Source organism: Anas platyrhynchos, chromosome 4 (assembly GCF_047663525.1).
Source record: "Anas platyrhynchos isolate ZD024472 breed Pekin duck chromosome 4, IASCAAS_PekinDuck_T2T, whole genome shotgun sequence".
Classification (NCBI taxonomy): Eukaryota; Metazoa; Chordata; class Aves; order Anseriformes; family Anatidae; genus Anas; species Anas platyrhynchos.
The window spans coordinates 35577100-35598432 of record NC_092590.1 but is presented as its reverse complement, the minus strand read 5'-3'; the positions used below and the strand labels follow the sequence as shown (position 1 = coordinate 35598432).

General features: G+C 42.8%; 1 long non-coding RNA gene across 10 annotated transcripts in view; it reads left to right on the top strand.

Annotated features, from left to right (window-relative positions):
• LOC106015446 (uncharacterized) overlaps positions 1-21333 on the top strand; it is a 225780-nt gene that overhangs the window by 166768 nt on the left and 37679 nt on the right. The window contains exon 3 of one of the 10 annotated variants that reach the window (XR_011809070.1): positions 7816-7975. The exons of the other annotated variants lie outside the window; for them this stretch is intronic. This is a non-coding gene — a long non-coding RNA (uncharacterized lncRNA). The remainder of the gene's footprint in view (positions 1-7815; positions 7976-21333) is intronic. 10 annotated transcript variants of the gene reach the window in all.

The following is a 21333-nucleotide window of genomic DNA, read 5'->3' as shown; positions in this document are numbered from 1 at the left end:
AGTCTAGGCACGTTTACTTGCACCAGACATGCTCATTGTTTTTAATGATCATTGCAGTTTGAGATTGAATTGAAAGGGTTTGGGGGAGGCTGGGAGATGGGGAAGGCACCGGTTCTGCAGGCGCGGGTAAGCCAGTCCCACAGCAGCAGAGCAGAAAATGAGATTCTGCCAAGGCCAGCAGCATTGCCATTGCAGAGCATTTACATTCCTGCGATGGTTACAGCAGGCAGAGCTCTCCTGCGGCCTGTGGCACCTTCCTGATCTCGCAAACTTTGCAAAAGTTTGAGCATTGTGCCTAACTGAGAGCGTCCAACCTCAAGGTGTGACTGTCCACCAAGAGTTGAGGCTACAGATCGCTTGCTTGTTTTCTCTTTGTGGGTTTGCAGGTACTCCTGTGAATGTGTAGGTTAGGCTCTGAGTTATCAGGCTGCACCATCGCCTGTCCAGGAGGCATGCAGGGACATAGGGTCTGGGACTCGGGTCTGTAAGTGAGAGAAATCGCTCTGTAACTTGCCAGCCTTTCGTTAGGGGAGGCGTGACTTGGTTCCGTCATTTTCCTGTTCTGTATTCAAGCGCTGCATCATTCCTACTGTTGGGAAGTATTTATGTCACAGTTATTGAGTCTAATTAGAAGGGGGTTTGTCTTTTCTCATCTGGGACATTTGTGTGATGTGCCTTCCGCTCATACCTCCACTTGCTGTGTCGGCACCTGTGCGCGGAGAGGGCAAGGAGCAACCGTGGGAAGGTGCTTTTCAGGTTGGTTTTGCTGTCAGAAATAATGTACCTAGAAATACACTCCCTGTGTTCTGGTGGGGTATTTATACTTTGTTTTCTGCAGCCCTTCTGAGGGACTCTTGTGTGTCCTTTATTTTGGGTCTTTTTGTACAGGCTTGGGCTCTGCAAGCTGAAAGTTAGGCCCCTCCTTCTGGAGTAGTACCTCCCATTTGTAGGCTGAAGCATTGTTTCCTGCTTCTTTCTGAATTTATCTCCCTGGCAACATGTGAGCCACTTGTGATTCCTTTGCTAGGAACTTTTTACTTCATTTATAGGCTCAAATGCAGCTTTAAGGGCTGTTACTTTCTAAGGAAGATGTGATGCTGTTGAATTGCATGTGGGAAGTTCAGGGTTCTTGGTGGCATTCCTACATGTCCGTGTTGTTTTTCACCTTCTTTAGGAAGGTGGTATGTGAGGCTGGATGAGCCGGCTGGGCCAGCGAAATGGCTGGCTTCTGCCAAAAGGGTTAGTCCTGCTCCCTCCTCCTTTCTGGTTCCTGTCTGACCCTTTGCTGAGCTGACTCAGCATACTAAATATACAGAGAAATATTCCTTTTTAAAAAACACATATAACATACATATATATATATATATTAAGAATAAGCTTTCCTGCCACTGTTAAAATTGGAAAGCTCCTTGAGAAGTCCACCCATTTCAGTGCTTTCAGTGCCTATGGATTAATGGATTGCTTCAGGTGTCTTGAGGCATATTTATGCATCTAGAGCACATATACACCATCCTTTGAATATGTTTTAATAATCTTTTTTCTACTGTTGTTCCTTGTTCTCTTAAGACACATAATAATTTCATACGAGAATTGATTGCCACTGAAATGGACAAATATATATCATAACAAGTAAATTTACATTTGATATCAACTCTGAGGTAGCTAATTGCCACTTCCAGTTGTTATAAATGTGAGGCCAGATACAAAATAAAAGTTTCAGGACTGTTCAGTACTCTGAAAACCAGATACTTCAAAGTGTTAAAGAAAGTGGATGGTGTGTACACCAGCATCCTAAATTTATAAGCAAATAATTATATAATAGTATTTATTAATACTATAATAATAATACTATTAATATATAATAATATATCATCATATTATAGTATATACATGTATTAATAGTGTTTATTAATACACATAATATCTGCAACAAAGGTTGGAGAAGGGCTTCTTAATAGCTTTTAGGTCTTAAGCTTTTAGGGAATTAATCTTGGAATAGTCACTTGTAACCAAATTTGGGATTTGATGTAATGCCTGAATTGGGTTCTTACTCCCCGCACGCACAGACCATGCTATAGCTACAACTCATGTTTGCAGCTTTCGTTGCTACTGGAATTTCAAGTTGGTTTTGCTTAATCCTGAAGTGGGCATTGCACCCTAGGTAGGAGGCAGTATATTTGAAGAAGAATGCCAACTTTGGCAATGGATGAAGACATTGTAATGATAAAAAAAGAAGGGGGGAAAAAATCCAAGAAACCAATCTGAGCAGCCATTCTATCGCGGTGACAGCCGCAGTTTAGTACATTGTAGCAAAATGAATGGGCTTTGCATAATTGATTTCAACATACTAGTAGCCTGAGGTCTAAGCTGCTCAAACCCAGAACTTATTAGCCATGCTACAAAGACGGAAGAAAACTCTGCAATCTGCTACAGGGGAGGCAGAGAATAGCGTTGCTATTACAGTAAAAGCTTTAAAAGTAGGACAGAGCTACTAAGAGAAACCCCTTTTGTATATTTATTGGGGTTATTCTGTTCATCTCATTCAAATATCATAAAAAGCTATTTTAAAGTCTTTGTGCGATACCAAATACTGAGAATTAAATTCTTACTAGTCTGTAGATTTTATTACCTAATTAGAATGGCATCTCTGCACAAGTGTAATAGCTGTGCTGTGAGATCTCTTGTAACTGGGATGCATTTTGAATCATCTCAGCAAAAAATAGAGATGCAAAAATAAGTAAGATGCTCTTTGGGGATTTGCTTTACTTGTTTTTTTGTTGCACATTCACACACTTAATGAATACTAGTTTTATTTAATAATGTTTCGCTTTGGTGTGAATCAACAAGTGTGTTTCCTTGGAGCTTTCTAAAGAGAAGAGGATGATGTGCATCACAGCCGCATGTATAAACTGTATTCTAGAATGCGAGAACACTGATAATTTGATATAAAGTTATTGCATTGAACAAATAAGAAGTATGTTCTTTTTAGTGTTTCCTTGCAGCATTTTAGAAGTCTGTTACTACATGGTGTCTGTTTTGCTGTGCCTTTTCTGGATGTGGACTTGGGAGTGTCTGGAGAGTCTGGATTCATGTGACAGATGCCTGAGAGTATAGTGGTATACTTTATAGAGGAAAAAATAGATTAACTTTTCTGACTTGGATCAGAGATGGGTAGTTGGAGGTGAAGGACTGGGAAACGAGATTTGAATGAGCTAATGTGTTCGGTGTCAGGATTCCCAGGCAATTAGACTTCTTTAGAAGACCATGACAAAGCTCTTCATTAGTGTTCGTTACGCTTCATCCAGCAATGTGAAATATTGACAGTGGCTCCTTTAAACATGACTATTTTGCATAGATCAGCATCAAGCACCTTCCTCATGCTTGTGCTTGTATAAGGAGCTAAACGGTATTAAGAAGAATATTGTACGTTTATCAGTAGTGGTAGTGTTTATTCTAAGTGGATCCAGCGCCGTGATTGACTGAATGAGGTTCAGTGCTCTATAATTAGCAGACTTTATAACCTATTTTTAAAAAGTTTGACTAAGGGAAGTTTGAGTAAAGAGAATTCCATGTTACTGGCAATGTTTTATTCATTTATTTTTCTATTTGCGCTACTTTCCCAGAACCTTCATAATCCTCACAGAACTGCAGGGGTGGCTGAAATATCCCATATTGTCTGAACAGAGACTATCTCAGTCAGACAATGAGATGTCTTTGGTCAGTTTTGTTCAGATTTAGACTACTACAGTTTACTAAATCCCTCCCAACAAAGTCGTGAATAGGTTCAGATGACCCATTCTGTTGGATATATTGATCTATAGGAGCCATTCTTAAGTATCTTTTCTGTGCTGGTAAAGCCATCACTATTCTTCAGGAGTTGAATCATGATTTTTGAGATTTATGCTGACATTTTTGAAGGGGAAGAATATAGGCCAGGTTGTAACAGCCTTAAAAATATTCAGATATTGTTCTTGAGAATGTCTGGCAGAGCCCATCAGCAAAAAGTTGTGTGGCAGTTTTGTTTTGCCTGTCACAGCAGGTTTGACTGATAGTTGGGGGAAAATCACTGTTAATAATAATAATAAATAATAATATGAAGGTCCCGGAGGTCTGGTTGGAAGCAGCAGTGGACGTGCCAACTCTTTGTTGGTTGTTTGCAGAGAAATCTAAGATAGGTTTAATACTTTTTTTTTTTTTTTAAACATTAAAAGAAACATTAGTGGAAAATTTGGATTGGTATAACATGTCTTTTCTGTCAAAGAAGTTTTGTCAAATGCATTTTTTTTTTTGTGAAAAAACTCATAACTCCAGTAGTTCCTTAGTCCTGTAGGACAAGAGGGAATGGCCTCAAGTTGCCCCATGGTAGGTGCAGGTTGGCAATGAGGAGACATTTCTTCTCAGAAAGAGCAGTCAGGCATTGGGATGGGTTGCCCAGGGAGGTGGTGGTGTCACCGTCCCTGGGGGTGTCCAAGGAAAGGTTGGACCTGGCGCTTAGGCACGTGGTTTCATGGGTGACATTGGTGGTAGGGAGATGGTTGGACCAGGTGATCTTGGAGGTCTCTTCCAACCTTTATGATTCTATGATACAGAATTCTTGGTCTGTGAAGTCCTAGGTGGTAAAGCTCAGTATGTGACATACACGGATGGCTTTTTGAATTTATTTATTTTTACAACCTTTCTCTGGAGCCAATCCCTCACGAGACAGACTTAAAATAATGAGTTTCTATTCTGAAATACAGAAGGCAGTCCTGCACTGTTCTGAGCACTGTTAAGTCATACAAACATCAGTGGGGAGCCAGGAGTCCACACAACGAGCGGCCACGGGAACATTGGACAAGAAGGAACCATCCCCTTGTGCAATTCCTTTCTGTTTCAGGTGGCTTGTGACATTTACCCACATACAGACATCTTTATCAGGTTGGTCTTGGTGAAAGAGTCATCTAAATAACCCCTTTTAGATATTTTGTAGAAACGTGGGAGGAGGAAATGAGAATCTTTGGTATGAATCACACTGTGTACCTTCTTGCAAAGCTGCCCATTGAGTCTTAACACCTAGCTGGCTGGCCTGTTTTCCCCTGGCAGAGCAAAATAGTGCTGGCTTAAGACAATGGATAAGTTTTCAAGCAGAATGATTACAGTAGCTGTTCTTCACTTTCCTACATGTCACTAGAAAACATTTGTGAAGTGCATCTTTTGTGTGCAGAGTGTGGAGGAACTATGGTAATGGTAAGAATGTGAGGGGGAGAAAAAAGCAATTAAAAAGCTGAGTGTACCTGTGTTAATTATGGATAAAGATGGTATAATCCGGTGCTTTCTGTTATAGAGATCCCATTTTAAATTGTATACAACTTTCAGTTTATAAGTATTTGGGGTGAACTTCTTCAAGCCAAGCATCTGCCTCAGGCTGCGTTGTGGAAGAGTTTCAAGTAAGTTGGTTCATTTCTGAGACTGAGTTTAAGGAGTAAAGATGTTTTGCCCATATTGAAATAAATGCATACCTCTTTTGTTTTTGAAGCTCTAATCTGTTTTCAAGCATAGACTTGAAATTTGTCAGGGCATCCATCCAAGTCTACAATTAGCTGTGTTAAGCTCTGCATTTTTGGTCAAGTCGTGAGCCTCTGAAAACCTGAGCTCGCTTGCTCAGCAGGCAGGCTTGTCAGAGCCTAATGGCTGAATTAAAGATTCACAAAGGTATTTAGTCTTCTGACTAGCTGTGGGTTTTGGGGGCTGGACACTTTAGGTAGGAGCTATAAGCCTGAATACATTTGTGCACATTGGTTTTAGACGGAAGATTCCATCTGCATGCAGCATCTTCTGTCCCTTAGGGTATTTTTGATGCCTACTCAACTGCACACACTTTATCTTAGGGCTCTGGGATCTGAGCTGGTCACTCCCTGTGCTTAATCTTTCATATTGCAGCAGCGTGCGGTGCCAGCACTGATTTTCCCCTTGTCTTCTCAGAGCTCTTGATGTTGCAGCCTGAAGGAAAGCTGGCGTGGCCGGCTTGTGGGGGGATGAGGTTGCGTGGAGGGACCTTGGGAAGGCAGAGAGCAAAGATGGAGAGGCAGGAGCTGGAAGGAAGGATTACATCGAAGAGAAAGTAGGAGAAGGTTTTAGGAGGAGTAGAGGCTGAGGAAAGGGGTTGGCATATGGGAGAAGGGAGAGCAGGTGGGGTGGGGACAAGCAGACCTGAGATTAAACAGGACCAAGGAGGTGGGAGGGCCGGAGCAAGCAAGATGATGGAACAGGAGAAAAGCGTCCAGAGCTGAAATGGGTGGGTGTGAATGGAAACAGAGGGAAAGAACAGGAACCATGGCCTGGGGTATCACTTCTGTTCTCAGCAAGCAGAAATTGCAGAATGAAAGAAAACCAGAATTAAGCTTGCTTGAGTTACATCCTTCGTGTGCAGATATTTGTCAATACCTGCTTCTGGTAGACTTTGGAGCTCTGATCCTTTTTGATTATGGCTCCTGGAATATTATGCGTATTTTTGGCATTGTAATGTTTTTATTATGGGAGAATAAAAATGCGGTCATTAGTCCTCCTAGTTGCATTAGAATATTACATGTTAGTAGTTTTACTGAACGTCTCTCCTGCCTATTATTTTTGGTGTATTTTTGGAGGTGCGAGGCTCTCTGTGTAGACCTGCAACAGTGAGGCTGCATAGCTTTTTGTTTGTTTGTTTCTACTAAACACATAGCTGCAAAGGAAAGCTCTTCCTTCTATTAAATCACACGGTGATTCTTTGTTTTTCCTTACTGTACCCTAGTTGCAGAGATATCCAAGAGAGGGAAAAGAAGTGTTGCAAAAACATTCACATGGACCCAGATTAAATCTTTATTTCTATTCCATGATCAGCAGTAAAGTGGAGCATTAGTAATAAAGCATGCCTCTGCCATGGGGCAGAGCTAAACTCAGAGGCAGGCTCGTCCTCCCCCATCAGTGCCAGCATTGCTAATTAGATGGCTGCCACGGAGCTGTCTGGGGAGGGGGAGCTTGTGCGAGCAGAAGAGGGGAATAATCTTCCTGCCTGATGAATACAAGAGTTGACTGGGTTCCCCCACCAACTATAGTGCTGCAGTGTTTGACATTATTTGTTCTGTTAATTTCCTTCTTACCCATCGCTACCTCCCCAGGAAGGCACCTTACCTAGAGCAGGGCAGGAAAAGAGCAGGCATTCTGCCCTGTGCCACAGGTATCTGACAAGGATTAGTGTAAAAGCCACGTGCCTGGCATTCCCCTTCTCCCCTCCCTTCCCCAGCCTTCCTGCTCTCACTCATAATGTAATGTTATTTCCTTAGGCAGCAAGTGGTCTGGGACCTGGAATATTGAGTTTACATCTAACCATGGGGAAGATACATGACAGTGACTGTAAAAGCAGCTTGCAGTGCGCATCTCCCCACTCAGTCAACTCTCCGTGCTTTTCTGACTAGTTTCTTATTGCCACTTCTCATTTCAGAAGGCAAAGAAGCAGCCTTCCTGTGGAATACCTGTGGCCTTCTGTTGTCTTTGGCATGATACAAATGGAATTATTTTCCCCGCAAATAAAATTGCTTGCAGCTGACATACACTCCTTTTGCTGTGAATGTTGGAGGCAGCGTCTCCCTGGGTGTTGGATGCCGTTGTTCTTCAGGCTTGTTAAGAACTGGAGTGAAAGATTCCTTGTCGGGGCTTCTCTCAGCATAGCAGTGCGTTTGACTCTGCCAGTGAAGATTTCAACTAGAAATTGTTGATCTTTTTGTGTGCGTGTATACGTTAACAATGTTTAAAGATGAATGATTGCAGTGTGCTTACCTTGAGCTGTCTTGCCTTCAGGTTTTCATACGCAGAGCCTGCTTAAGGCATCTCAAGAAGCATGGGAAGGTTGAGATTTCCCACCCTGAGGATGAAGGCCAGGACAGAAGAGCCATTGCTTCCATAGGAAGAGGAGAAGCATTGATGTGAGCCACCCTTCCTTCCTGCCTTCTATCCCCAGGTAGCTGCTGCCTACGTGCTCCAGCCCCTTTCTTGCTCAGTAGGGCAGGAAAAGTTGCCAGCATAGCTGTCCTTACAGAGGTGAGGTGAAGTAGGTGCTGGAATGGTAGGTAGCCCTATTGCTCCTCCTCCCAGCACTATGGTGCCCTGTGGGAACTGCTTGCTTTTCCTGTGCCTAGACACAGCCCTCCCTAAACAAACCTTCACACTGCAGTTATTAGGAAAAAAAAAAAAAAAGAATTTGTTTTAAAGCGCTGTAATTTTTAGAGCAGTGGTTTGTCTTAGTTTTGCCTGAATTCTCCAAAGAATCAAGCTGATGGAGTCCTTCAAAGTCCTTGAAGTAATGGTTCAAAACAGCTAGTAATTGGTGAGTGGCAGGCAGGATTTCTTTTCCCTACTGAAGTCTCCCTACTAAATTTTTGTTTCTGCCTTTTGTTGTCGTCTGTATTCTGTTTCATCGGGTAGCATTGTGGGGCTAACTGAACAAGACATGCATCATAGTCTGCTAGGGAAGGTGGTTTCCTAAGTAGCTGTGAAAGTCTCCGCATAGCTGAACTGATACCTAAGCTTCTGCTCCCAAATCTGTATGCAAGATCCTGATTTTTTCAGAGTGATGAGCAGCTGTTGATTCTAAATAATGTTGATACCCAGCCCAGCTGTATGCATGCCTAAGTAGGACCACGTTGACCTTTTGTGGCTAATGATAATACTGTTGTTTTCAGAGTGTATCTTACCTGCATATGTTCTTAGTTGAGCATGTGTTGAGTTTAGGAATTGCAAAGGAGAGTGCACTTCTGGCTGCCAATCGGTTGTACTCTGAGCAATGAGGTAAAAGAAGAGTACTTAGTCCTGCTTATTTTGCATTTGTTTTTGCTAATTTAAAGGAAGGAAATCTCTGAAGAAGCTGAAGTGAGGGAGTATGAGCAATTTTCTGAGCTTCTGCATATTCAGTTACTGGTAGGTAATTCTTCTGAGAATTTCTTGGATATATATATCTGCTTGTGGATCCTTAACTCCAGATGCTAATTGAGAGGAGTACTAATTAAACAATGACTATCCTACCAAACTGCCTCTCTAGAGAGATTTCAAATCCAAATCTGCACCAAGGTGTTGATTTCCCTAACAAAAGTTCTGCGTAAAGCTACACTCTAAGCCTTCAGTCCCAACCTCCCTACCAAATGTGATTTATTTGAAAAACAGTTTTAAATCAGAGAAGATACTGAGGATTACATAATAGTTGCTTACTAATGATGCAGAATAATCTGTGTAACTTCCTAGAGGCTTGCCTTTCCTAGACAACAATTTCACATCTTGAAATCAAGTTTATATAATCCAGCTTCCCCATGTAATGGATGTGGTTTTGGGAAGAACACTGATTAAAGATATGGCTTGACTCAAATGGAAATTCTGAACTACCTTCGGCAAAAGTGCAGATATAGAATGTGAAACCACCTGGTCCCCGTGGAACAGAGCAAAATGTAAGTCAACCATTAAACCATTTAGTTCATCTATTCCCTCTGCAGACTTTTAAGGCTATTAAAAAGACAGTCTTTAGGGCTAAGTGCTGAAGAGACTCCTAGCCCAAGCTCTATTCAGTCCTGCATATTGAGTTTGGAGATTGCAGGACGGATGGAGACCATTTATGAACCTTCGGGGAACACATGCAGTCAGTATTCTTCCCCTCCTGCCCACCAATAAATTTTATAGAAACCTTTCTGTAGAAAGCAGAAAAAAATATGAAATAAATGCCATGCTAAAATAGCAAATTTACAGATAGCCATGGCTAGTTTGTTTAAAGAAATTATCTTTTAAGGACAGGTGATGCTAAAGGATTGTGTGGTTAGATGTAGTCAGCTCGTGGCTGACTACACAGAAATATCTTCTGCTGTGATAGTTAACTAACTCTGAACAGTCCATTGCTAAATACTGATATTTCTGAAGGACTTCATCACATTTCTTTAGTTGATGGTCTCCATTCAGCACAAACTGCTGCCTGAAGCGGGTGGGGGAGTGCAGCAGAGATTTGCCTGGGACAACCATGGGAAATAGAGGGAAGTTTCTGTTGTCAGAAGCTGCAGCATTGGCTCAAGAGTATCCTAATACCCAACTGGAGCCTATAGAAATCACGAAGAGTGCAATGAGGAAGGAGCTGTTGCTGGAAAGGGAACTTTCACTACAGCAGTTCCTATTCCCCTAGCAGCAGCAGTAGCAGCAGGCTGCATCTCTAGGGTGGCAGCAGCAATCCCAGCCTTTCCTAATGGGCTGAGCCAAGAAAAGACTTCCTCAAAGGTGATAGTGAACGTGTCTGATCAGTCAGAATTATTTCATACATCTTCGCTGTGAGTGCCCTGGTGTTGTATCTGGTCTTCTGAGCATTGTGCATTTCTGGGTTTAGCATCTGACATCCACTTTGTCCCTGGGTAGCAGCAAAAGTTTTGTCATACTTCAGGTGGCTTGCAAATCCCAAACAGGAGTATCAGGGACTGCTTGGAAGATCCCTGCAGACTGTAAGTACCTGCTAGACAGGGTGTACAGAATAAGTGGAGCTGTGCAGGGTGTCAGCATTGTTTGTACAGCATGAGTGCTCCTATGGGGTGTTCAAATGACAGGATACACCTGACAATATTGGCAATACCAGGTGTTGTCCCAGATTTACCCCCACAGACACTCCCACTGGCAAGTAACACAGGCAGGGAACTGTTTTGGCTGCTAGGAAGCCCTCCAGGCTTTTTACAAACCCTGCCTCCTTATCTGAATCAGCTGAATAAGAAGGTATTTTTGTGCCTCTGTGCTAATGTTGCCTGCTGCTAAAATGATCATAAAGGTGCTAAGGAAACAGTCTCCACACCGGTGGTACATTAGGAAAGGGCTGGATATACTTGTTGATCAAACATCTTTTTGTAATTTTAGCAATGTGTGATATTAATATGGCTCAGCAACATTTCCAGATCGTGTGCAGATATGTCCCAGGTCAGTGATGTGTAGAGAAGAGAACTTTCTTCTGCCCAGAAAAGGATGGCTGAGTATCTGCAGGTTTATTTCTGTAACAGCTTGCTCCTGTACTGACAAGAACCTAAAAGATAAATTTTCATGCTAGGGAGAAATAATTTGGCAGCAGCTCTGTGTCAAGCCAGTTTAGGACTGGGCCTGTAATGGCCAGTTTAGTTTTTCTATATCAGTTGACAATTTGTGTTTACAGTGAGCGTTTTGGATGAGTTCTTATAGGTGATTTCTGTCGATAAATGTTGGTATGGACTTACCAACTATGCACAGTGGCTATTTCAAGATTGTTTCATGATAACACATAGACTTATCGCCAGCACCATACCTCATGTAGAAAACTCTGTGTAGTAAGGGAGCCAGCGGGCAGTCAGGTAGATACTGTAGTGAAAACGGTGGTGCTAATGTAAAAATGCTGTGTAGTTCTTGCAGGCCTACAGAGTCTCTACGTACAGAACTTGAGCTTTTGCTGTCTTGCATGTTGTTTATTTCCTGTAAAGACCGTAGTGTAACTGCTACCAAATCGGGGTGGAAGCATTTTGTACTCGGGTTTGTTCAGGTGTGAAGCAGTGCTGGAGGGATGGAGCTCTGGAGAATACAGCCATCCAATTCAATCATTATCCGTGAGAAGAACAGACGCTGCAGTCTGGAGGCAGGCAGTAGCGTGGACTGATGTGGTGCAGGTTCCTCACAGTATGCTGCTGATAGTACTTAAAATCCCGGTGTAGAGGCACGCTACTCCTCAGCGCTCCTTAGCTGCGCAGAGCTGCTCAGACTGCGGTGGGCAAACATCTTCAGGTGTGGACAGGCATACTTGTGTGCTCAGCTCTCACACCTGCAGAGTTTGGAACCTCACCCCTTTGGGGGGAAAAATTAGTCTGTTCAGTAATTTCTCCACAGGGTACCAAGCATTTTGTAGCCATTAAAATCCTTGTGTACTGTAGCTCTTTGGCTGAGCTCCAGCTTTTACTGTCAAACAGTTCCTTCAAATTAGCTGTCTTTTAATACGTTCCTGTTTCAGGACCCCAGTGATGCAAAATTTCAGTTTAAAGGAATATGTGATGTTGGATTTTATGCATCTTTGCTCTATGTATTGAAAATATATGCTGGACAGCCTGATTTAGCCATAAAGAGTTGGGGGGGGAGCAATCAAATTTTGTATTTGTACAAAATAAACAATAGTATTCAGTTCTTTCTGGCACAAAGTCCTTAACCAAGTTAGCTGCTGGTTCTACACTGCTACGTGGGCACCCATCAGGCACCCACACCAGTAGCCCACACAAGCAGCCTTGGGGTTTGCACTGGGGTTTATGAAGAGGAGAGCAGCGCTGTGTGCTCCGTTTTTGTCTGCAGAATCTTGCAGAGATACGCTGGGAGGGTTTGAACGACTTGTGAGCAGGGTGGCACTTGTGATACTGATCAGAGCTTATCTGTAGTGCTGCTGATTTGGAGAAATTGAGCTCAAGACGTGGTGCAGGCTGAGTTTACAGTGCAGCTAACTGAGTCTTGCTGCTGTGTTTGTCACAGAGGCAACTGAATCATATGGCAGATTTGAGTTTGGTCCTTAAAACCGTACAAAAAGGTTAGAGGAATATATCCAGTGTCTGAACTAAACAATTGTCATAGCAGAATGGCAAGATGAGCTCACCTTCCTGTTCAGCCACGTCTTTCAGGAGCTGCATCAAATACCGGTTCACGTGTCAGATGATGGGGATCATCCTCTTGGAAGAAATTAAGGCCTTGTATAATTTCCTCAGATTAGACATCCCAACTCAAGAATTTCAGATACCAAAGTACCTCTTCTTTTTCACAGCTTGAGAGAGAGGGGCTAAGGTCTCCCCTTACGTACATGGCTATTACCTCCGCCTCTTTGGGGTTTGCATTGCTCAGAGATTTCTTAGACACGGCTCAGGCCTGGACAACTCTTGCCTTCCTAGTCTATTCCCCCTTTTTTTCTTCCTCTCACAAGACCACTGCCAACCCTGAAGCTCCTAATTTCCAATCCTTCTGATTCTAGTAAGCAATCTGGGGAGAGAGGTAATACTTAATTCTCAATATTAGATAGAAGGGTTGTGATTGTGATGGTTTGTTCTCCCGTTTGGTAGAAACAAATTCTTGATAGTGAAGTGTGTGTCAGAACATGGATTGCTTTGAGGATTGCTGCTTGTACTTGGTATAACTAGACACTTGCAAAATTGTGCAATGCTGGAACTGTTCTCTACTTAGCTGAGACTAATGTCATTAAAAGGAATGGTGGATAAATAAGGAAATGAACATCCTGTTGCCAGGTCAACCACATTCCTTATTTGTAAGTATCGGTGTGTGTGTGAGGAGGATAATATGTGGTGATGACAGACAAGAGCTGCAAGCTCTCCATAGCACGGTGGGAGGGAAAGGTTGTAGAAAATAATGCCTTTAGCAACAGTGACCTAAACCCTTCGTTCTCTCATCGTTGTGTGTACATGACCGTGAGGAAGAGGGAGAATTATGAAAAGGATCAAAAGATAAAATTCTCTGTCTTAATTAACTGTTTTTCAGTTTCCTGAGGGGACACACAACATATTTCTGTGTGTCTTCTCAGTTTTCACCGGTGATGGGAGACACTGGATCAAAGATACTGCCTCGCTTAAACTGCCCTCAATTTCTTCGTGTTTACCGTAGATGATTTACTGCCCTTCCAGGTTCCGACTTTAATCCTGTAAATGTTTTTTCAGGGGTTCATCGCAAACCTTCTTGTGAAATCTACTTATTATGTTAAAAATACAAAGGAAGAGAAAGTGGATTTTTTTTTTTCTTTCCTTCAGTCCTCCCCCTCTCCCCCCCTTTTTTTTCTTTCAGCGCTGTCAGCCAGATCTGCACCATCAAGCCAAAGGTTGTGTTGTTATGATGAAAGCATGGAGTGGCCAGAGTCTTTTGCTTTTCCTAGGCTGATGGTGTTAAAGTGTAAGGAGCAGCAGCTTATCTGTGTGAAAAACAGTGATGTTTGAAAGTTTAAAGTGAGTTGCACCATTAAGCCTATGAAGTACTTATTTCCAGAGTGTGCCCTGTGTGATATTGGCACCAATTTTCGGAAAACTGGGTATGATTCTAGCTCTTGTTCCCTGTGTGCACGTAGGATTGGAATACTGCGATGGGAGAAATGTGCTCATGCTTGAAATGGAGGCAGTCCCTGTCCCTTTTCAGCAGGTATTCTTGCAGCCTGTTAAGGGTTGCACAGACTCTAAAGGGAGTCTTTTTCAGTCCTTTAATTCTAATATACCAACTAAGATAATATTTTGGAAGTGAGTTTTAAAAGTTAGGCTTCCAAAGAAGTGTCATCTTCATTTCTGAACGGCTGGGTACCCAGCCCTTCCTGTTTTAATCTGCAGAGGCCTAATGGGGTTCTCAGCATTTTAGAAAATCAGGGCACTTACATAAGTACCTACATGCAGATAAAGTCTGACAGGCACCCAGTTTTGAAACTCTTGTCTGCTGGGTGCTGTGTGGGCGGTCAAGAAATTTTAAGTGGACTCCTTGGGAGATGGAATTGTTGATATCAAATGCTCACTTCATAGCTGGCAATGATTTTATGAGAACTGGCTGCTCATCTTTTCTCCTCTAGTGTGTTTTCCTTCTCCTTCCCTTGTTTCATAAGACAGTCTTCATTTGACTGTGGGGAAATCAAGCCTAAAGTATTGTTGTATCGTGTGTTACAGCTGCTCCCATGTCATTTTCTCTTCTATTTGCATAAGTCAGAACAGAACTGAAGTACTCTTCTTTCCGCCAAAGCTTTCTGTTTTGGTGAGGAGGAAAGGAAAACCAACAACTTGTCTCAATAGTTTAGAAACCTGTAGTTTCATCTTTACAAAAATGCTTTACAAAACAAAGGGAAACAATAGCTTTTGCAGAGACTGTACAACAGAGAACCCAGGGGGAACCCAGGGTATTTTATTATTTCTGAAATGCAAATCACAGTAAAAAAGGGACACTTCTCTGTACATGAAAGCTGTGTCTTTTTTTACGCTTGTCCAGCTCTGAAGATAGAAATACAGTATTTGCCTTCTGTTTAGAATAAGCAAATGATTGGCATAAAGTGTTCAAGTGTGTGTTTTTCTTTTATCTCCCACAAGTACTGTTTTCCCTCTTTCCATTCAGTTAAGTCATGTTTTGTATTTTATGCAACCTAGAAAAGGCTCTGTGTTCTTAATCTTGTTATCTGCTTTCTCAGCATTTATTCATTTTTCAATTGCCTATAGAGGTAGAAAGGTTAAGATAGAGTAACCGGGCTCCGTGATGGCAGAATCTTTCTTTGTAAAGCCGCTGCTTTCATTTTCTTCTCAATTTGCCTTTTGTTCTATATGCTTCAGCTTTATGATAATCACATGCCATGTTAGATACAGGTCTTCTGCTCTTCCATAGGTGCACGCAGCATGTTCATGGAACGGAATATAATGGCGATGTACGTAGGCATGATCCAAGAGAAGCACTAACCTGTAAAATGTGACATAATGTTATTAATTGGAAAATATGATCCAGCACCGATTATTCAGTACAAAAGTTGTCACAGAATTACCCGAATCCTCTTTACTGCATCTGTTCTTGCGGTGTGCGTACACAGCAGCATGTTACTGATGCATCGAGGTCTTTGTTTTGATACCCACAAGTGTTATTTGGGCTCTGATTTGCTCCTCTGTGTTCTGTCATGCCATGTTAAAAAGCTTTGGGTAGCGGATGTTCCCTGTAAAACAAATTAAGTCTGCAGACTGTGCTTTTATTAATTATTTTCCATATTCTCTGCAAGGTGGATACTTTTCAGGTTGGTCTTACTCTTATGGAAAATTGTCTTGATAGATGAGTAGCTCAGAGCAACATCTGTAATTTATGGATATAGCAAACGCGTGCAGTCTCTCACTGTCTTTACAGATGTGCTTTAGGGCAAGTGAGATGCTCAGATAATGGAAAGGGGGAGTGTTAATAAATCTCAGTCAGGAAGACAATACTTACATCTTTTCTTTAAAACAAAGTCAAAGCCAAATTCTAAATTACTTTTTTAAGCATCATTGATGCTTTTTCTTTGTGCTATTGCTATATTGAATGCTAGATAATATGCTTGATGTGTAATTTAAAAAATACAAGTAATTAGACTGTGAGATTTGTTTTCCAAAACAAAACTAGTAAATCACTCAGACCCCATAAAATGTAGCGTAGTGCTTTTGATTAGTTGTTGGAATCATTTAAGTCGCTCTCGGTGTTTGTTTCAGAATTAGAGAAACCATTACTGTATATTGGGAGAATGACTGCTGTAGTATTAATGACATTATTGTAATATGTGAGGGCTGGGAAGAAAATGAACAACACAGAAACCACTGCTCTGGAACAAACAAGTGATCCGTACAGTCTTGTATCCTGTCTCTGACAGTAGCCAATATGCGATGATTCAGAGGAAGAAATACACACAGCCAATTGTGTTATAGTGTACCACAGAGGGAAATTTCTTTCTGGCCCCAGATGGTGCTCAGTTTATGCCTTAAAGCATGAGGATTGATAGCCATTGTAAATTTTACCTTAGCTAGTGTAACCAAATTGGATTACTCCTTGTTGTCCGTAACCTGCCCTTCACCTGGCCTTCACAGAATTACAGTCCTGTCCCTTATTGCTGGATTCATAGCTTTTATGTTTGCTGTTTTAAGCAGATGCAGTACTGCAGTCCAAGGACTTGTGCTACTATTTTACATGATGTCACACACCATTGTATTTTTCACTGATAACAGCCTGGCTCGATGCTTTTGGCTAAACTGAAAATGTTATTTTCCTGTGGGACAGAGCAGTCACTGCACTCACCCAGTGTGAATTCCTGGTGCAGAAATTTCTCTGCCAGCTTGATAGCAGCTGTCCTCATCTGAACGCAGGAGCCTCGTCATGGGGAGAGTTGAAGAGTAGAACTGATACTCCAAGACTTTTGTGTCATTGCAGTGGCCTGAAAGGAGCAAAGTTGGGCTGGGAGCGTTACTGTGCTCTGCAAATCTTGACCTCAGCAGCCTCTGAAGGGAAAGTCAGTGTCAATGCCAGTGAATCTGTTCTTTCGGCATCCTGAAAAAGCTGTGTTATATATATCCTTAGATGAAAAGATTGAGGTGTAAGGTGCTGCTAAAGAAACAAATATTTTATTGCAATGCATATGTGACATTTGGACCAAAACTTATGAAAGTTCCTTGGATTCAGCTGTCATGGAAGCAGAGATCAAGGTCTTTGTGTTAAGCCTTGGTACATTTCATTTGTTACGTACCCATCTCATAAAGCCCCGTAGCCTGACAGGTGCTTTCTGACATCTGGCACTCTGCTAAAATAGTTGTTTATTGCAGACAAAAACTGACCTGATTTTAGGCTGGCATTCATACTGCAAGGTAGTGCAGGCTTTTGAAAGTGCTTGCACTGATGCTATTGCCCTTCCAGGTCTTGTTGGGTACACGCTTGTGTGATGGCTAACAGCATGCGTGTCTTCATGGTTTGTGCACTGCCATTTAGCCAGTCTTTCTCCGTGTGCGGAGTGAGGAGAATCCACAACAGACAGTACTTATGCAATTACCGTCCTCCTCGTCTCTGACTCTGTGGGTGAAGATCAGCCTCTGACTTCACAGATAATGTTCAAAAAGCAGCAAGCAGTTATCACAGGAAGCAGATTTTGCTCAGCAGCTTACAGACTTGTCATTAGGAGCTGCCTTTCAGCCTTCCAAATGTGTGCTCCACTGTCATTTTGCTGCTCCTTGGGAGATAATTAAACAAGTCATGTCTCCTTGCCAAATGACCAGTCAAAGCCAGGGAATGTGGGTTTCCTGAATGACAGAAGAACACCAGAGCAATCTTTGGAGAAAAAAATTCCCCTTCTCGCTGAAGGAGGAGGCCCGGCTTTGTTTTAGACCCCTTCAATATCACTGCCGATGATTCTTCCGGAGGGATCATCTACACTTTAAATCGGGGGAAGAAATGACCCTTTAGTTGGTTGGTAAGTGGCGACACGTCACGTGGCCACCTGTGGACCTCAGCTGCTCAACCCCGGCAGAAATTGTCCTTGAGTTGTCTGGCCGCAGGAGCTGGCACGTTGCCTCTTCCTTCAGAGCACAGCCCCCTTCTACCAGCGCTGCGGTACTTGGATGCTCACTCGAAGTTGTGGCACTTTGCATGTTAGAGAGGAAGCCTTTCTTTGTCTGTGAAGGAAGGGACTTGTGGTGATATGCTGCTGCCTAGGCTTCGGGGAAAGCTTCTGCTGTCCCTTGACTCCCACAGGCACTGTTGATCCTCGTGGGATTGCATTGCTGTCCCCTCACTCCATCTTCCTTTCCCCAGCTCAGAAATGGGGCTTTAGCAGGTGAGACTACCTCAGGTAGAGCTCTTTCTGAAGCAACCCATTGGTTTTCTCCTCATCCTGCTACTTTTCCCCAGCCCATATTGGCCCAGCACATGGAGCCAGCTGGCTGCGGGGCTGGAAAGCTGGATGCAGCAGTCTCCGTGTACTGACAACTGTAGAGGGACAGCGTTTGTTCACAGCCAGGCTGTCTTACAATGGGAAATTAGTGTTTTCTTGCTGAAGACAAATGAAGTTTTGAATACCAACAGATAAACTGCAAAATTCTGCCAGCTTAATCCCAAATCCCAGAATTTCTATGCCCCTCGGGTCTTCCATAAAGGGCCGCAAAGCATTTTGTAAGAGTGTGTAGGCATGATAATAAGGTAGTTGCACAGGCAGAGAACTGCCTACCTTGGAAAAATATTAGTTCGGTGTGGTTTAGAGATGCGGTGCGCTGATTTAAAGACAAAAAAGAAGAGGAAACCAGCTGTGTGGGTATTAATATGTTAGACTAACATTCCGCATGCACAAAGAAACACTTTTAAGCCTTCAGTGTGCAAATCATTCACTGAGTAAATCCAACATTTCCATAAAGCTCTTGCTCTTTCACTTGAGCTGTGATGCACTTTACCTTGGACTTAACTACCTCACATTTCTCCTTGTTTTAATTACCTTTTTTTGTGTTCCTTTACAAGGTTCAAAATTCAGAAATCTCCAGGCCATTGTTTTAAGAAGAATGCAAGCTTTTATACCTAATGATGCAGATAAGCATGGGGTGGTTGCTGTGAATCCAGGACCTTCTCCAAAGCCTCACAGTTCTACTTTGTGCCCCATGCGTGGCTGGGTTTTTGGTACGTGGATGCACAAGTGCTCAGAGCAAAAAGGAGGGGAGGCAAATTCTCTCCTCAGGGGTTGGGAAGCCTCCTGGGCCCTGGGGATTCAGGTCTGCCACAGCACCAGGTGCTGTCAGGCAGCTGCTGGGTGGCAGCTTTCAGCCATCCACAGCAGCAGCCTGGTGGCTCACCTGTTCAGCAGTGCTGCAGCAATGCCAGGGCAAGAGCACCTCCCAGTAGGCTTTAGAAAGCTGTTTTGGCAAACCCCCACATGGCTCTGTTTGCTTCAAATCAAAGAGGCTTAAATGCTCCAATGTAAGCAGTGCTCAGACAGCAGGAGGGGGCCTAGCGCAGGGATGTTGAATGAATTAACATGTGCTCATGCGTGTTGGTGGTTTTTGGTTTTTGTTGTGAAAGCAAGGTGGGCAATTTTCCTGCTAGGAAAGGTAAAGGAGCTGCCGTTTTGCATAGCATCCCAGCCAGAGCTGTGAGAGACGAAGGCATTTCCCTTCTCTCCCTGGAACTCGCGCGGTGGCAATGCCTGGATGCTGCAGATTGCCCAGGAGAGCGTGTATTGTGCAGGCATCAAGTCTCAGCAGCGTTGGGTTTTCTTTGTCGATTTTGTAGCAGCCGTGTTAAATTGATTTTCATGAGCCATGGAAGCTGCTGAATGGGAGGAAGGCTAATTGTCCCTTCAGTCCGTTCTCCTGTCCCTGCATGCATCCAGGGAACCTCAGACCTCTGGGTAATCCCAGAAACACATTCACACAGGGAGGTGTGATTTGCGTTTGCTGCGCAAAGTGGTGATTCATTGTAATCTGCCTTACATGCGGGCTCAAGAGGCCAAACCTCATTTTTGTTTGGCTTGTCCCTGAGTGCTAGTGAATGAACTTATTGTGTGAAATAACCATGAGTGTCAATCTCTGGTATTTCACCTCAGAAATTAATAATACTTTCTTGAGACAGTCTCCCTCAACTGTCAAAGCTGTAATGCTGCTGAGCGATGAGGCCTGGAGGGGGTTAGGGCAATGAGCTTCTCTGCATAGGTGCGATCAGGATGTCAGCCCAGACAAACCGAACTAAACATGCATTGGAATTTGCTGTCAATTTTAAGTGTCCTTTCAGGAAAACGACTTCTTTCCGAGTAATTTTCCTTCACCTTTTTTTTTAATCCCGTGTAGCAAATCTACATCCCTCTGAGTAGGTTCTGGCTGCCAGAAACTCCCCTTCAGGAAAAACAGAGCAAAGCCACCCATCTCCAGCACAGTCACTTGCACACTATTAGAGTCACCCTGGATTTGATGCTGGCTGATAGGCTGTAAGAGGTGCTGCGTGACTCCTAAGTACTTCTGCTTAGCAGGGAGGCAAACGTGGCAGTGCTATTTTTAATATAGAACTACAGACAGTGTTAAGCTATTTTCCTTAAAATTATTCAGAAAAAAATATTTAACATTAATGGCCAGATGTATGCTATTAAGACACTGATAGTTCATTTGTTTTCGGTAATGTTTTTAAGCCAGGCAACCTAATTAGATAGCTTTGTGTGTGCTGTGCCCAGTCAACTGTACTGGTAGGGGAAGGTCTCTTATATCTGGTCCCATTAGTGCCTTGGTTTTTGTAAGGAATAAGCAGAGTTTGGAAAAAATCACTTCAGACACTCTACGAAAAAGTCATTTAGTTCATCATCCTGGAACGCTTCTAGGGAACATCTGCATCTTTTCTGATTCCCTCCTCTGTCTTCATTTATCAGTGTCATTGCCTACGACACCACGTTGCGGTTCCTGTGAGAACGTCCTCTAATGCAGTACGAGCATTAGCACCCACTGATCTCCCCTAAGTTGCTTTACTGCTTTTGATTCCTCAATGTGATAAAGTAAATAAAATTGTAGGCTTTGCTTGCTTCTCTGGTATTCCATAAATATTGTTATTATTTACTTAATTTCTAAGCAAATGCAGGCCAGCACATTTACACACATACGATTGAGAGTGTCACCTTGAGTCCCTTGCTGTTGTAGGCTATGTTATACCAAGCATCACCATTACTGTGGTAACTCTGCTTTCTAGTGAGTGAGACACCTTGATAAGCAATTTCTTCTTTTGCTTCCTGTCACTGACAGGTATCACTGCATAAATGCATTTTAATTTTGTGTCTCCTTGGCATTGTGGAGTGGCAGGGGTGCTGTGTCTTGTTCACAGCATAGT